Source organism: Xylocopa sonorina, unplaced genomic scaffold, assembly GCF_050948175.1.
Source record: "Xylocopa sonorina isolate GNS202 unplaced genomic scaffold, iyXylSono1_principal scaffold0113, whole genome shotgun sequence".
NCBI lineage: Eukaryota > Metazoa > Arthropoda > Insecta > Hymenoptera > Apidae > Xylocopa > Xylocopa sonorina.
In genome coordinates, this window is record NW_027490184.1 from 19,012 (window position 1) to 38,022 (window position 19,011).

Genomic DNA, 19,011 nt, shown 5'->3' on the forward strand with positions numbered 1-19,011 from the left:
TGGAAATAGCGATTGCAGATGTCTCCCTATCGAAGCAATTATATGTTTTGCGATAAGGTATAATATTCAACGTGGAGTGTTGTGTATACTTCGTATTCACTTCAAAAGAATGTAAATGCGGCACAACCTTGCTAGGAAATAGTGTTTCCAGATATCTACGTATCGTAGCAATAGAGTTCTAATGCTACTTAAAACGCGATATCGCATCACATTTCTAAGTTTCATGATAAGGCATAATATTCATTGCGAATTGTCATGTATACCTCGCATTAACTTCAAAAGAATGTAAATGCGACACTTCCTTTCTAGGAAATAGCGTTTGCAGATGTCTACGTATCGCAGAAGCAGTGTTCTAATGCTTCTGAAAACGCGATATCGCATCTCATTTCTATGTTTCATTATAAGATATAATATTCATTGCGAAGTGTCATGTATACCTCGCATACACTTAAAATGAATGTAAATGCGACACTTCCTTGCTAGGAAGTAGCGTTTGCAGATGTCTACGTATCGAAGCAATGGAGTTCTAATGCTTCTTAAAACGAGATGTCGCATCTCATTCCTAAGTTTCGTGATAAGATATAATATTCATAGCGAAGTGTCATGTATACTTCGTATTCACTTCAAAAGAATGTAAATGCGACACTTCCCTGCTATTAAATAGCGTTTGCAGATGTCTACGCACCGTAGCAATAGAGTTCTAAAGCTCCTTAAAACAAGATATAGCATCTCATTTCTATGCTTCATGATAAGATAAAATAATCATTGCGAAGTGTCACTTATACATCGCATACACTTCAAATGAATGTAAAAGCGACACTTCATTGCTAGGAAATAGCGTTTGCAGATGTCTACATATCGCAGAAATAGTGTTGTAATGCTTCTTAAACCGCGATTTCGCATCTCATATCTATGTTTCATGATAAGATATAATATTCATTGCGAATTGTCATGTATACCTCGTATTAACTTCAAAATAATGTAAATGCGACACTTCCTTTCTAGGAAATAGCGTTTGCAGATGTCTACGTATCGCAGAAGCAGTGTTCTAATGCTTCTGAAAACGCGATATCGCATCTCATGTCTATGTTTCATGATAGGAGATAATATTCATTGCGAAGTTACATGTATACCTCGTATTCACTTCAAAAGAATGTAAATGCGACACTTCCTTGCCAGGAAATAGGGTTTGCAGATGTCTCCGTATATAAGCAATAGAGATCTAATGCTTCTTAAAGACAGCTGTCGCATCAGCATTCTATGTTTCATGATAAGATATAATATTCATTGCGAAGTGTCATGAATACCTCGAACTCACTTCAAAGGAATGTAAATGCGACACTTCCTTGCTAGGAAATAGCGTTTCCAGATGTCTACGTATCGAAACAATAGAGTTCTAAAGTTTCTCAAAACGCGATATCGCATCTCATAAATATGATTCATGATAAGATATAATATTCACTGCGAAGTTACATGTATACCTCGTATTCACTTCAAAAGAATGTCAATGCGACACTTCCCCGCTTGGAAATAGCGATTGCAGATGTCTCCCTATCGAAGCAATTATATGTTTTGCGATAAGGTATAATATTCAACGTGGAGTGTTGTGTATACCTCGTATTCACATCAAAATAATCTCAATGCGATACTTTCTTGCTAGGACGTAGCGTTTGCAGACATCTACGAATCGAAGCAGTGGAGTTCTAATGTTTCTTAAAACGATATATCGCATCTCATTTCTATGTTTCATGATAAGGCATAATATTCATTGCGAAGTGTCATGTATACATCGTATTCGCCCCAAAGAATGTAAGTGCGACACTTCCTTGCCAGGAAGTAGCGTTTGCAGATGTCTACGTATCGAAACAATAGTGTCCTAATGCTTCTTAAAACGCGATATCGCATCTCATTTCTATGTTTCATGATATGGCATAATATTCATTGCGAAGTGTTATGTATACGTCGTATTCACTTCAAAACAATGTAAATGCGACACTTTCTTGCTAGGAAATAGCGTTTGCAGATGTCTACGTAACGTAGCAATTGAGATTTAATGCTTCTTACAACGCGACATCGCACCGCATTTCTATGTTCCGTGATAAGATATAATATTCATAGCGAAGTGTCATGTATACCACGTATTCACTTCAAAAGAATGTAAGTGCTACACTTCCTTGCTAGGAAATGGCGTTTGCAGTTGTCTCCGTATCGTAGCAATAGTGTTCTAGTGCTTCTTAAATCGCGATATCGCACCTCATTTCTATGTTTCATGATAAGATATAATATTCATTGCGAATGGTTATGTATATCTCGTCTACACTTAACAAGAATGTAAAGGCGACACTTCCTTGCTTGGAAGTAGCGTTTCCAGATGTCTACGTATCGAAGCAATAGAGTTCTAATGCTTCTTAAAACGGGATGTCGCATCTCATTTTTATGTTTCATGGTAGGATATAATTTTCATTGCGAAGTGTTATGTATCCCTCGTATTCACATCAAAAGAATGTAATTGCGACTCTACCTTGCTAGGAAATAGAGTTTCCAGATGTCTACGTATCACAGCAATGGAGTTCTAAGTCTCCTTAAATCGCTATATCGAATCTCATTTCTACGTTTCGTGATAAGGTATAATATTCATTGTGGAGTGTTAAGTATACCCCGTATTCACTTCAAAAGAATGTAAATGCGACACTCCCTTGCTAGGAAAAAGCGTTTGCAGATGTCGACGTATAGTAGCATTAGTGTTGTAATGCTTCTCAAAACGCGATATCGCATCTCATTTCTATGTTTTACGATAACATATAATAATCATTGTGAAGTGTCATGTATACCTCGCATACACTTCAAATGAACGTAAATGCGACACTCCCTTGCTGGGAAATAGCGTTTGCAGATGTCTACGTATCGAAGCAATGGATTTGTAATGCTTCTTAAAACGCGATATCCCATCTCATTTCTATGTTTCATGATAAGATGTAATATTCATTGTGCAGTGTTATGTATACCTCGTATCCATTTCAAGAGAATGTAAATGCGACTCTTCCTTGCTAAGAAACAGCGTCTGCAGATATCTACGTACCGTAGCAATAGAGTTCTCTTGCTTTTTAAATCGCGATATCGCATCTCATTCCTATGTTTGCTGATAAGGTATAATATTCATTGCGAAGTGTCACTTATACCTCGCATACACTTCAGATGAATGTAAGTGCGACACTTCCTCTCTAGGAAATAGCGTTTGCAGATGTCTACGTATCGTAGCATTAGGATTTTAATGCTTCTCAAAACGCGATATCGCATCTCATTTGTATGTGTCATGATAAGATGTAATATTCAATGCGAAGTGTATTGTATACCTCGCATAAACTTCAACTGAATGTAAATGCGACACTTCCTTGCTTGGAAATAGCGTTGGCAGATGTCTACGTACCGAAGCAGTTGAGTTCTAATGCTTCTTAAAACGAGATATCGCATCTCATTTCTATGTTTCATGACAAGATAAGATATTCATTGCGAAGTGTCATGTATTCCTCGTATTCACTTCAAACGAATGTAAATGCGACAATTCCTTGCTAGGAAATAGCGTTTGCAGATGTCGACGTATCGAAGCAAAAGAGTTCTAATGTTTCATAAAATGCGACATCGCTTCTCACTTCTATGATTCATGAATAGATATAATATTCATTCCGAAGTATTATGTATTCCTCGTCTACACTTCAAATGAATGTAAATGCGACATTTTCTTGCTAGGAAATAACGTTTGCAAATTTCCACATATCGAAGCAATAGAATTCTAACGCTTCTTAAATCGCGATATCGCATCTCATTTCAATGATTCATGATAAGATATAATATTCATTGTGGAGCGTTATGTTAACCTCGTATTCACTTCAAAAGAATGTAAATGCGACGTTTCCTTGCTGGGAAATAGCATTTGCAGATGTCTACGCATCGAAGCAATAGAGTTCTAATGCTTCTCAAGACGCAATATCGCATCTCATTTCTATGTTTCATTATAAGATATAATATTCATTGCGAAGTGTCATGTATGCCTCGCATACACTTCAAATGAATGCAAATGCGACACTTCCTTGCTAGGAAGTAGCGTCTGCAGGTGTCTACGTATCGAAGCAATAGAGTTCTAATGCTTCTTAAATCGCCATATCGCATCTCATTTCTATGTTTCATCATAAGATATAATATTCAGTGTGGAGTGTTATGTATACCACATATTCGCTTGGAAAGAATGAAAATACGACACTTCCTTGCTAGCTTATTGCTTCTGCAGATGTCTACGTATCGTAGCAATAGAATTGTAATGCTTCTTAGAACGAGATATTGCATCTCATTTCTATGCTTCATGATAAGATATAATATTCATTGTGTAATGCTATGTATACCTCGCATTCACTTCAAAAGAATATAAATGCGACACTTCCTTTCTAGGAAATAGCGTTTGCAGACGTCTACGTATCGAAGCAATAGTGTTCTAATGCTTCTTGAAACGGGACATCGCATCTCATTTCTATGCTTCATGATAAGATATAATATTCATTGCGAAGTTTCATGTATTCCTCGTATTCACTTCAAATGAATGTAAATGCGACACTTTCTTGCTAGGAAATAGCGTTTGCAGATGTCTACGTATCGAAGCAAAAAAGTTCTAATTCATCTTATACCGCGATTTCGCATCTCATTTCTATGTTTCATGATAATATATAATATTCGTTGTACAATGTTATGTATACCTCGCATTCACTTCAAAAGAATATAAATGCGACACTTCTTTGCTAGGAAATAGCGTTTGCAGGTGACTACGTATCGAAGCAATAAAGTTCTAATGCATCTTACATCGCGATATCGCATCTCATTTCTATGTTCCATGACAACATTTAGTATTCATTGCGAAGTGTTGTGTATACCTCGCATACACTTCAAATGAATGTAAATGCGACACTTCATGGCTAGGAAATAGCGTTTCCAGAAGTCTACGTATCGCAGCAATAGAGTTCTAATACTTCTTCAAACGCGATAACGAATCTCATTTCTACATTTCATGGTAAGATATAATATTCATTGCGAAGTTTTACGTATACCTCGTCTACGCTTCAGAAGAATGTAAATGCCACACTTCCTTGCAAGGAAATAGCGTTTGCAGATGTCGACGTATCGAAGGAATAGTGTTCTATGCTTCTTAAACCAAATATCGCATCTCATTTCTAGGTTTCATGATAAAATATAATATTCATTGCAAAGTGTCATGTATACCTCGTATTCACTACAAAAGAAGATGAATGCGGCACTTAATTGCTAGGAAGTAGCGTTTGCAGATGTCTGCGTTTCGATGCAATAGTGTTCTAATGCTTCTTAAATCAAGATATAGCTTCTCATTTCTATGTTTCATGTGAAGATATAATACTCATTGCGCAGTGTTATGTGGACCTCGTATTCAATTCAAGCGAATGTAAATGCGACACTTCCTTGCTAGGAAATAGCGTTTGCAGATGTCTACGTATCGAAGCAGTAGGGTCCTAATGCTTCTTAAGTCGTCATATCGCATGTCATTTCTATGTTTCATGATAAGAGATAATATTCATTGTGGAGTGTCATGTATGCCATGTATTCACTTCAGAAAAATGTAAATGCGACACTTCCTTGATAGGAAGTATCGTTTGCAGATATCTACGTATCGAAGCACTAGAGTTCTAATGCTTCTTAAAAACGTGATATCGCATCACATTTCTATGTTTGATGATGAGATATAATAATCATTGCGAAGTGTCATGTATACATCGCATACACTTCAAATGAATGTAAATGCGAATCTACCTTGCTAGGAGATAGCGTTTGCAGATGTCTACGTATCGTAGCATTAGAGTTCTAATGCTTCTGAAAACGGGATATCGCATCTCACTTCTATGTGTCATGATAGTATCTAATATTCATTGCGAAGTGTCATGTATACCTCGCATGCACTTCAAATGAATGTAAATGCGACACTACCTTGTTACGAAATAGCTTCTGCAGATGTCTACGTATCGTAGCAATAGAGTTTTAATGCTTCTTAAAACGCGATATCGCATTTCATTTCTATGTTTCATTATAAGATATAATATTCATTGCGAAGTGTCATGTATGCCTCGCATACACTTCAAATGAATGCAAATGCGACACTTCCTTGCTAGGAAGTAGCGTCTGCAGGTGTCTACGTATCGAAGCAATAGAGTTTTAATGCTTCTTAAAACGCGATATCGCATTTCATTTCTATGTTTCATTATAAGATATAATATTCATTGCGAAGTGTCTTGTATACCTCGCATTCGCTTCGAATGAATGTAAATGCGACACTTTCTTGCTAGGAAATAGCGTTGGCAGATGTCTACGTATCGAAGCAATAGAGTTCTAATGCTTCTTAATACTAGATATCGCATCTCATTTCAACGTTTCATGATAAGATATAATATTCATTGCGAAGTGTTACGCATTCCTCGCATACGCTTCTAATGAATGTAAATGCGACACTATCTTGCTAGGAAATAGCGTTGGCAGATGTCTACGTATCGGTGCAATAGAGTTCTAATGTTCCCAAATCGCGATATCGCATCTCATTTCTATGTTACATGATAAGATATAATATTCATTGCGAAGTGTCTCGTATACCTCGCATACACTTGAAATGAATGTAAATGCGACACATCCTTGCTTGGCAATAGCGTCTGCAGATATCTGCGTATCGTAGCAATAGAGTTCTAATGTTTCTTAAAACGCGATATCGCATCTCATTTCTATGATTCATGATAAGATATAGTAGTCATTGCGAAGTGTATTGTATACCTCGTATTCACTTCAAAACAATGTAAATGCGACACTTCCATGCTAGGAAGTAGCGTTTGCAGATGTCTACGTATCAATGCAATTGAGTTCTAATGCTTCTTAAATTACGATATCGCATCCCATTTCTATGTTTCACGATAAGATATAATACTTATTGTGCAGTGTTATGTATACCTCGTATTCACTTCAAATGTAGGAAAATGGGACACTTCTTTGCTAGGAAATAGCGTTTGCAGATATCTACGTATCGAAGCAATAGAGTTCTAATGCTTCATGAAACTCGATATCGCATCTCATTTCTATGTTTCATGATAAGATATAATACTCATTGCGAAGAGATATGCATACCTCGTATACACTTCAAATGAATGTAAGTGCGATACTTCCTTGCTAGGAAGTAGCGTTTGCAATTGTCTACGTATCGAAGCAATAGAGTTCTAATGCTTCTTAAAACGCGATATCGCATCTCATTTCTATGTTTCGTGATAAGATATAATATACATTGTGCAGTCTCATGTATACCTCGTATTCACCTCAAAAGAATGTAAATGCGACACCTCCTTGCTTTGAAATTGCGTTTGCAGATGTCTAGGTATCGCACCAATAAAGTTCCAATGCTTTTTAAATTGCGATAACGCATCCCATTTCTATGTTTGATGATAAGATATAATATTCATTGTGGAGTGTTATGTATGAAGCGTATTTACTTCAAAAGAATGTAAATGTGGCACTTCCTTGCTAGGAAATAGCGTTTGCAGATGACTACGTATCGTAGCAGTAGAATTCTAATGCTACTTAAATCGCGATATCGCATCTCATTTCTGTGTTTCATGATAAGATATAATACTCATTGCGAAGTGCCATGTGTACCTAGTCTTCACTTCAAGAGAATGTAAATGCGACACTTCCTTGCTAGGAAATAGCGTTTGCAGATGTCTACGTATCGAAGCAATAGATTTCTAATGCTTCCAAAATCGCGATATCACATCTCATTTCTATGTTTCATGATAAGATATAATATTCATTGTGCAGTGTTATGTATACCTCGTATTCACTTCAAGAGAATGTAAATGCGACACTTCCTTGCTAGGAAATAGCGTTTGCAGATGTCTACGTATCGAAGCCATAGATTTCTAATGCTTCTTAAAATGGGATACCGCATCTCAGTTCTCTGTTTCATGATAAGATATAATATTCATTGCGAAGTGTCATGTATACCTCGTATTCACTTTAAAAGAATGTAAATGCGTCACTTCCTTGCTAGGAAATAGCGTTTGCAATTGTCTACGTATCGTAGCAATAGAGTTCTAACGATTCTTAATTCGCTATATCGCATCTCATTTCTATGTTTCATGATAAGATATAATATTCATTGCGAAGTGTCATGAATACCTCGTATTCACTGTAAAAGATTGTAATGCGACACTTCCTTGCTAGGAAATAGCATTTGCAGATGTCTACGTATCGTAGCAATAGAGTTCCAATGCTTCTTAAAACGCGACACCGCATCTCATTTCTATGTTTCATGATAAGATATAATATTCATTGTAGCGTGTTATGTATACCTCGTATTCACTTCAAAAGAATGTAAATGCGACACTTCCTTCCTAGGAAATAGCGTTTGCAGATGTCCAGGTATCGTAGCAATAGAGTATTAATGCTTCCTTAATCGCGATATAGCAACTCACCTCTACGTTTCATGATTAGATATAATATTCATTGTGCAGTGCTATGTATATCTCGTCTACACTTCAAATGAATGTAAATGCGACACTTCCTTGCTAGGAAATAGCATTTGCAGATGTCTACGCATCGTAGCATTGGAATACTAATGCTTCTCAATACTTGATATCGCACCACATTTCTATGTTTCATGATAAGATATAATCTTCATTGCCTAGTGTCATGTATACCTCGTATTCCTTTCAAAAAAATGTAAATGCGACACTTCCATGCTAGGAAGTAGCGTTTGCAGATGTCTATGTATCGAGCAATAGGGTTCTAATGCTTCTGAAATCGCAATATCGCATCTCATTTCTATGTTTCATGATAAGATATAATATACATCGTCCAGTGTTATGTATACCTCGTATACACTTCAAATGAAAGTAAATGCGACACTTCCTTGCTAGGAAGTAGCGTTTGCAATTGTCTACGTAAGAAGCAATAGAGTTCTAGGGCTTCTCAAAACGCGATATCGCATCACATTTCTATGTTTCATGATAAGATATAATATTCATTGTGCAGTGTTAGGTATACCACGCGTACACTTCAAATGAATGTAACTGCGACACTTCCTTGCTAGCATATAGCGATGGCAAATGCCTACGTATCGAAGCAATAGAGTTCTGATGCTTCTTAAAGCGCGATATCACATCACATTTCTATGTTTCATGATAAGGTATAGTATTCGTTGCGAAGTTTCATGTATTCCTCGTATTCACTTCGAATGAATGTAAATGCGACACTGCCTTGCTAGGAAATAGCGTTTGCAGATGTCTACGTATCGAAGCAATAAACTTCTAATGCATCTTAAATCGCGATATTGCATCTCATTTTTATGTTTCATGATAAGGTATAATATTCATTGTGCAATGTTATGTATACCTCGCATTCACTTCAAAATAATGTAAATGCGACACTTCCTTGCTAGGAAATAGCGTTTGCAGATGTCTACGTATCGTAGCAATAGAGTTCTAATGCTTCTTAAAACGCCATATCACATGACATTTCTATGTTTCATGATAAGATATAATATTCATTGCGAAATTTCATGTATTCCTCGTATTCACTTCAAATGAATGTAAATGCGACACTTCATGGCTAGGAAATAGCGTTTCCAGAAGTCTACGTATCGCAGCAATAGAGTTCTAATACTTCTTCAAACGCGATAACGAATCTCATTTCTACATTTCATGGTAAGATATAATATTCATTGCGAAGTTTTACGTATACCTCGTCTACGCTTCAGAAGAATGTAAATGCCACACTTCCTTGCAAGGAAATAGCGTTTGCAGATGTCGACGTATCGAAGGAATAGTGTTCTATGCTTCTTAAACCAAATATCGCATCTCATTTCTAGGTTTCATGATAAAATATAATATTCATTGCAAAGTGTCATGTATACCTCGTATTCACTACAAAAGAAGATGAATGCGGCACTTAATTGCTAGGAAGTAGCGTTTGCAGATGTCTGCGTTTCGATGCAATAGTGTTCTAATGCTTCTTAAATCAAGATATAGCTTCTCATTTCTATGTTTCATGTGAAGATATAATACTCATTGCGCAGTGTTATGTGGACCTCGTATTCAATTCAAGCGAATGTAAATGCGACACTTCCTTGCTAGGAAATAGCGTTTGCAGATGTCTACGTATCGAAGCAGTAGGGTCCTAATGCTTCTTAAGTCGTCATATCGCATGTCATTTCTATGTTTCATGATAAGAGATAATATTCATTGTGGAGTGTCATGTATGCCATGTATTCACTTCAGAAAAATGTAAATGCGACACTTCCTTGATAGGAAGTATCGTTTGCAGATATCTACGTATCGAAGCACTAGAGTTCTAATGCTTCTTAAAACGTGATATCGCATCACATTTCTATGTTTGATGATGAGATATAATAATCATTGCGAAGTGTCATGTATACATCGCATACACTTCAAATGAATGTAAATGCGAATCTACCTTGCTAGGAGATAGCGTTTGCAGATGTCTACGTATCGTAGCATTAGAGTTCTAATGCTTCTGAAAACGGGATATCGCATCTCACTTCTATGTGTCATGATAGTATCTAATATTCATTGCGAAGTGTCATGTATACCTCGCATGCACTTCAAATGAATGTAAATGCGACACTACCTTGTTACGAAATAGCTTCTGCAGATGTCTACGTATCGTAGCAATAGAGTTTTAATGCTTCTTAAAACGCGATATCGCATTTCATTTCTATGTTTCATTATAAGATATAATATTCATTGCGAAGTGTCATGTATGCCTCGCATACACTTCAAATGAATGCAAATGCGACACTTCCTTGCTAGGAAGTAGCGTCTGCAGGTGTCTACGTATCGAAGCAATAGAGTTTTAATGCTTCTTAAAACGCGATATCGCATTTCATTTCTATGTTTCATTATAAGATATAATATTCATTGCGAAGTGTCTTGTATACCTCGCATTCGCTTCGAATGAATGTAAATGCGACACTTTCTTGCTAGGAAATAGCGTTGGCAGATGTCTACGTATCGAAGCAATAGAGTTCTAATGCTTCTTAATACTAGATATCGCATCTCATTTCAACGTTTCATGATAAGATATAATATTCATTGCGAAGTGTTACGCATTCCTCGCATACGCTTCTAATGAATGTAAATGCGACACTATCTTGCTAGGAAATAGCGTTGGCAGATGTCTACGTATCGGTGCAATAGAGTTCTAATGTTCCCAAATCGCGATATCGCATCTCATTTCTATGTTACATGATAAGATATAATATTCATTGCGAAGTGTCTCGTATACCTCGCATACACTTGAAATGAATGTAAATGCGACACATCCTTGCTTGGCAATAGCGTCTGCAGATATCTGCGTATCGTAGCAATAGAGTTCTAATGTTTCTTAAAACGCGATATCGCATCTCATTTCTATGATTCATGATAAGATATAGTAGTCATTGCGAAGTGTATTGTATACCTCGTATTCACTTCAAAACAATGTAAATGCGACACTTCCATGCTAGGAAGTAGCGTTTGCAGATGTCTACGTATCAATGCAATTGAGTTCTAATGCTTCTTAAATTACGATATCGCATCCCATTTCTATGTTTCACGATAAGATATAATACTTATTGTGCAGTGTTATGTATACCTCGTATTCACTTCAAATGTAGGAAAATGGGACACTTCTTTGCTAGGAAATAGCGTTTGCAGATATCTACGTATCGAAGCAATAGAGTTCTAATGCTTCATGAAACTCGATATCGCATCTCATTTCTATGTTTCATGATAAGATATAATACTCATTGCGAAGAGATATGCATACCTCGTATACACTTCAAATGAATGTAAGTGCGATACTTCCTTGCTAGGAAGTAGCGTTTGCAATTGTCTACGTATCGAAGCAATAGAGTTCTAATGCTTCTTAAAACGCGATATCGCATCTCATTTCTATGTTTCGTGATAAGATATAATATACATTGTGCAGTCTCATGTATACCTCGTATTCACCTCAAAAGAATGTAAATGCGACACCTCCTTGCTTTGAAATTGCGTTTGCAGATGTCTAGGTATCGCACCAATAAAGTTCCAATGCTTTTTAAATTGCGATAACGCATCCCATTTCTATGTTTGATGATAAGATATAATATTCATTGTGGAGTGTTATGTATGAAGCGTATTTACTTCAAAAGAATGTAAATGTGGCACTTCCTTGCTAGGAAATAGCGTTTGCAGATGACTACGTATCGTAGCAGTAGAATTCTAATGCTACTTAAATCGCGATATCGCATCTCATTTCTGTGTTTCATGATAAGATATAATACTCATTGCGAAGTGCCATGTGTACCTAGTCTTCACTTCAAGAGAATGTAAATGCGACACTTCCTTGCTAGGAAATAGCGTTTGCAGATGTCTACGTATCGAAGCAATAGATTTCTAATGCTTCCAAAATCGCGATATCACATCTCATTTCTATGTTTCATGATAAGATATAATATTCATTGTGCAGTGTTATGTATACCTCGTATTCACTTCAAGAGAATGTAAATGCGACACTTCCTTGCTAGGAAATAGCGTTTGCAGATGTCTACGTATCGAAGCCATAGATTTCTAATGCTTCTTAAAATGGGATACCGCATCTCAGTTCTCTGTTTCATGATAAGATATAATATTCATTGCGAAGTGTCATGTATACCTCGTATTCACTTTAAAAGAATGTAAATGCGTCACTTCCTTGCTAGGAAATAGCGTTTGCAATTGTCTACGTATCGTAGCAATAGAGTTCTAACGATTCTTAATTCGCTATATCGCATCTCATTTCTATGTTTCATGATAAGATATAATATTCATTGCGAAGTGTCATGAATACCTCGTATTCACTGTAAAAGATTGTAATGCGACACTTCCTTGCTAGGAAATAGCATTTGCAGATGTCTACGTATCGTAGCAATAGAGTTCCAATGCTTCTTAAAACGCGACACCGCATCTCATTTCTATGTTTCATGATAAGATATAATATTCATTGTAGCGTGTTATGTATACCTCGTATTCACTTCAAAAGAATGTAAATGCGACACTTCCTTCCTAGGAAATAGCGTTTGCAGATGTCCAGGTATCGTAGCAATAGAGTATTAATGCTTCCTTAATCGCGATATAGCAACTCACCTCTACGTTTCATGATTAGATATAATATTCATTGTGCAGTGCTATGTATATCTCGTCTACACTTCAAATGAATGTAAATGCGACACTTCCTTGCTAGGAAATAGCATTTGCAGATGTCTACGCATCGTAGCATTGGAATACTAATGCTTCTCAATACTTGATATCGCACCACATTTCTATGTTTCATGATAAGATATAATCTTCATTGCCTAGTGTCATGTATACCTCGTATTCCTTTCAAAAAAATGTAAATGCGACACTTCCATGCTAGGAAGTAGCGTTTGCAGATGTCTATGTATCGAGCAATAGGGTTCTAATGCTTCTGAAATCGCAATATCGCATCTCATTTCTATGTTTCATGATAAGATATAATATACATCGTCCAGTGTTATGTATACCTCGTATACACTTCAAATGAAAGTAAATGCGACACTTCCTTGCTAGGAAGTAGCGTTTGCAATTGTCTACGTAAGAAGCAATAGAGTTCTAGGGCTTCTCAAAACGCGATATCGCATCACATTTCTATGTTTCATGATAAGATATAATATTCATTGTGCAGTGTTAGGTATACCACGCGTACACTTCAAATGAATGTAACTGCGACACTTCCTTGCTAGCATATAGCGATGGCAAATGCCTACGTATCGAAGCAATAGAGTTCTGATGCTTCTTAAAGCGCGATATCACATCACATTTCTATGTTTCATGATAAGGTATAGTATTCGTTGCGAAGTTTCATGTATTCCTCGTATTCACTTCGAATGAATGTAAATGCGACACTGCCTTGCTAGGAAATAGCGTTTGCAGATGTCTACGTATCGAAGCAATAAACTTCTAATGCATCTTAAATCGCGATATTGCATCTCATTTTTATGTTTCATGATAAGGTATAATATTCATTGTGCAATGTTATGTATACCTCGCATTCACTTCAAAATAATGTAAATGCGACACTTCCTTGCTAGGAAATAGCGTTTGCAGATGTCTACGTATCGTAGCAATAGAGTTCTAATGCTTCTTAAAACGCCATATCACATGACATTTCTATGTTTCATGATAAGATATAATATTCATTGCGAAATTTCATGTATTCCTCGTATTCACTTCAAATGAATGTAAATGCGGCACTTCCTTCCTAGGAAATTACGTTTCCAGATGTATACGTATCGAAGCTATAGAGTTCTAATACTTCTAGAAACGCGAAATCGCATCTCATTTCTATGTTTCGTGATAAGATATAATATTCATTGTGGGGTGTTATGTATACCTCGTATTCTCTTAAATAGAATTTAAATGCGGCACTTCCTCGCTGGGAAGTAGTGTTTGCAGATGTCTACGTATTGAAGCAATAGAGTTCTAATGCTTCTTAAAGTGAGATATCGCATCACATTTCTATGTTTCATGATAAGATATAATATTCATTGCGAAGTGTCATGTATACATCGTATTCACTTCAAAAGAATTTAAATGCGACACTTCCATGCTAGGAAGTAGCTTTTTCCGAATGTCTACGTATCGAAGCAATAGAGCTCTAATGCACCTTAAACGGGGATATCGCATCTCATTTCTATGTTACATGATAAGATATAATATACATTGCGAAGTGTCACGTATACCTCGTATTCACTTCAAAAGAATGTAAATGCGACACTTCCCTGCTTTTAAATGGCGTTTGCAGATGTATACGTATCGAAGCAATAGAGTTGTAATGCTTCTTAAAACGGGATACCGCATCTCATTTCCATGTTTCATGATAAGATATAATATTCATTGCGAAGTGTCACTTGTATCACGCATACACTAAAAAAGAAAGTAAATGAGACATTTCCTTGCTAGGAAATAGCGCTCGCAGATGTCTACGTATCGAAGCACCAGAATTCTAATTCTCCCTAAAACGCGATATCGCATCGCATTTCTACGTTTCACGATAAGATATAATACTCATTGCGAATTGTCATGTACACCTCGTATTCACTTCAAAAGAATGTAATGCGACACTTCCTTGCTAGGAAATAGCATTTGCAGATGTCTACGTATCGTAGCAATAGAGTTCTAATGCTTTTTAAATCACGATACCGCATCTCTTTTCTATGTTTCCTGAAAAGATATAATATTCATTGTGGAGTGTTGTGTATACCTCATTTTCACTTCAAAAGAATGTAAATGCGACACTTCCTTGCTAGGAATTAGCGTTTGCAGATGTGTACGTATCGTAGCATTAGAGTTCTAAAACATCTCAAAACGCGATATCGCATCTCATTTCTATGTTTCATGGTAAGATAAAATAATCATTGCGAAGTGGTACTTATACCTCGCATACACTTCAAATAAATGTAAATGCGACACTTCATTGCTAGAAAATAGCGTTTGCAGATGTCTACGTATCGCAGAAGTAGTGTTCGAATGCTTCTTAAAACGCGCTATAGCATCTCATTTCTATGTTTCCTGAAAATATATAATATTCATTGTGGAGTGTTATGTATACCTCGTTTTCACTTCAATAGAATGTAAGTGCGACACTTCCTTGCTAGGAAATAGCGTTTGCAGATGTCTACGTATCGTAGCATTAGAGTTCTAAAACATCTCAAAACGCGATATCGCATCTCATTTCTATGTTTCATGATAAGATATAATATATATTGCGAAGTGTCACGTATACATCGCACACACTTCAAGTGAATGTAATTGCGAAACTTCCTTGCTAGGAAATAGCGTTTGCAGATGTCTACGTATCGTAGCAATAGAGTTCTAATGCTCCTCAAAACGCGATATCGCATCTCATTTCTATGTTTCACGGTAAGATATAATATTCATTGTGCAATGTTATGTATACCTCGCATTCACTTCAAAAGTATATAAAAGCGACACTTCCTTGCTAGGAAATAGCGTTTGCAGATGTCTCCGTATCGAAGCAATAGAGTTCTATTGCTTCTTAAATCGCTATATCGCTTTTCATTTCTATGTTTCCTAATAAGGTATAATATTCATTGCGAAGTGTTATGTATTCCTCGCATACACTTCAGATGAATGTAAATGCGACACGTCCTTGCTATGAAATAGCGTTTGTAGATGTCTACGTATCGTAGCAATAGAGTTCTAAAGCTTCTTAAAACGCGATATCACATCACATTTCTATGTTTCATGATAAGATATAATATTCATTGCGAAGTTTTCACGTATTCCTCGTATTCACTTCAAATGAATGTAAATGCGGCACTTCCTTCCTAGGAAATAGCGTTTGCAGATGTCTACGTATCGTAGCAAGCGTGTTATAATTTTACTTAAAACGAGATATCGCATCTCATTTCTATGCTTCATGATAAGATATAATATTCATTGCGAAGTTTCATGTATTCCTCGTATTCATTTCAAATGAATGTAATTGAGACACTTCCTTGCTAGGAAATAGCGTTAGCAGATGTCAACGTATCGAAGCAATAGATTTCTAATGCTTTTTGAAACGGGATATCGCTTCTCATTTCTATGATTCATGACAACATATAATATTCATGTGCAATGTTATGTATACCTCGCATTCACTTCAAAAGAATATAAATGCGACACTTCCTTGCTAGGAAATAGCGATTGCAGATGTCTACGTATCGAAGCAATAGAGTACTAATGCTTCTTGAAACGGGATATCGCATCTTATTTCTATGTTTCATGATATGATGTAATATTAATTGCGAAGTGTCATGTATACCTTGTACTCACTTCAGAAGAATGTAAATGCGACACTTCCGTGCTAGCAAATAACGTTTGCAGATGTCTACGTATCGTAGCAATAGATTTCTAAAGCTTCTTAAAACGCGATATCACATCACATTTCTATGTTTCATGATAAGATATAATATTCATTGCGAAGTTTTCACGTATTCCTCGTATTCACTTCAAATGAATGTAAATGCGGCACTTCCTTCCTAGGAAATAGCGTTTGCAGATGTCTACGTTTCGAAGCAATAGAGTTCTAATGCTTCTTGAAATGGGATATCGCATTTCACTTCTATGCTTCATGATAAGATATAATGTTAATTGCGAAGTGTCATGTATATCTCGCATACACTTCAAATGAATGTAAATGCGACACTTCCTTGCTAGGAAATAGCGTTGGCAGATGTCTACGTATCGAAGCAATAGAGATCTACTGCTTCTTAAATCGCCATATCGCATCTCATTTCTATGTTTCATGACAAGATATAATATTCATGGTGGAGTGTTATTATAACCTCGTATTCACTTCAAAAGAATGTAAATTCGATACTCCCTTGCTAGGAAAGAGTGTTTCCAGATGTCTACGTATCGTAGCATAAGAGCTCTAATGCTTCCTATAACGCGACATCGCACCTCATTTCTATGTCTCATGATAAGATATAATATTCATTGTGGAGTGTTATGTATGAAGCGTATTTACTTCAAAAGAATGTAAATGTGGCACTTCCTTGCTAGGAAATAGCGTTTGCAGATGACTACGTATCGTAGCAGTAGAATTCTAATGCAACTTAAATCGCGATATCGCATCTCATTTCTGTGTTTCATGATAAGATTTAATACTCATTGCGAAGTGCCATGTGTACCTAGTCTTCACTTCAAGCGAATGTAAATGCGACACATTCTTGCTAGGAAATAACGTTTTCTGATGTCTACGTAACGTAGCAGTAGATTTCTAATGCTTCTTGAAACGCGATATCGCATCCCATTTCTATGTTTCATGCTAAGATATAATACTCATTGCGAATTGCTAAGTGTACCTCGTATACACTTCAAATGAATGTAAATGCGACATTTCCTTGCTAGGAAATAGCGTTTCCATATGTCTACGCATCGTAGCAATAGAGTTCTAGTGCATCTTAAAACGCGATATCGCATCTCATTTCTATTTCTAATGATAAGATACAATATTCATTGGGAAGTGTTATGTGTTCTTCGTCTACACTTCAAATAAATGTAAATGCGACACTTCCTTTCTAGGAAATTACGTTCCCAGATATCTCTACATCGGAGCTATAGAGTTCCAATGCTCCTTAAAACGCGAAATCAATCCTCATTTCTTGGTTTCATGATAAGGTATAATATTCATTGTGGAGTGTTAAGTATACCTCGTATTCACTTCAGAAGAATGTAAATGCGACATTTCCTTGCTAGCAAATAGCGTTTGCAGGTGTCTACGTATCGAAGCAATAGATTTCTAATGCTTCCAAAATCGCGATATCACATCTCATTTCTATGTTTCATGATAAGATATAATATTCATTGTGCAGTGTTATGTATACCTCGTATTCACTTCAAGAGAATGTAAATGCGACACTTCCTTGCTAGGAAATAACGTTTGCAGATGTCTACGTATCGAAGCCATAGATTTCTAATGCTTCTTAAAATGGGATACCGCATCTCAGTTCTCTGTTTCATGATGAGATATAATATTCATTGCGAAGTGTCATGTATACCTCGTATTCACTTCAAGAGAATGTAAATGCGACTCTTCCTTGCTAGGGAATAGCGTTTGCAGATGTCTACGTATCGTAGCTTTTGATTTCTAATGCTTGTTAATACGCGATATCGCATCTCACTTCTATGTTTCATGACAAGATATAATATTCACTGCGAAGTGTCATGTATACCTCGTATTCACATCAAAAGAATGTAAATGCGACTCTTCCTTGCTGGGAAATAGCGTTTCCAGATATCTACGTAACGAAGCAATAGAGTACTAATGCTCCCTAAAAGGCGATACCGCATCTCATTTGAATGTTACAAGATAAGATATAATATTGATTGGGAAGAGCTATGTACCCCTCGTATT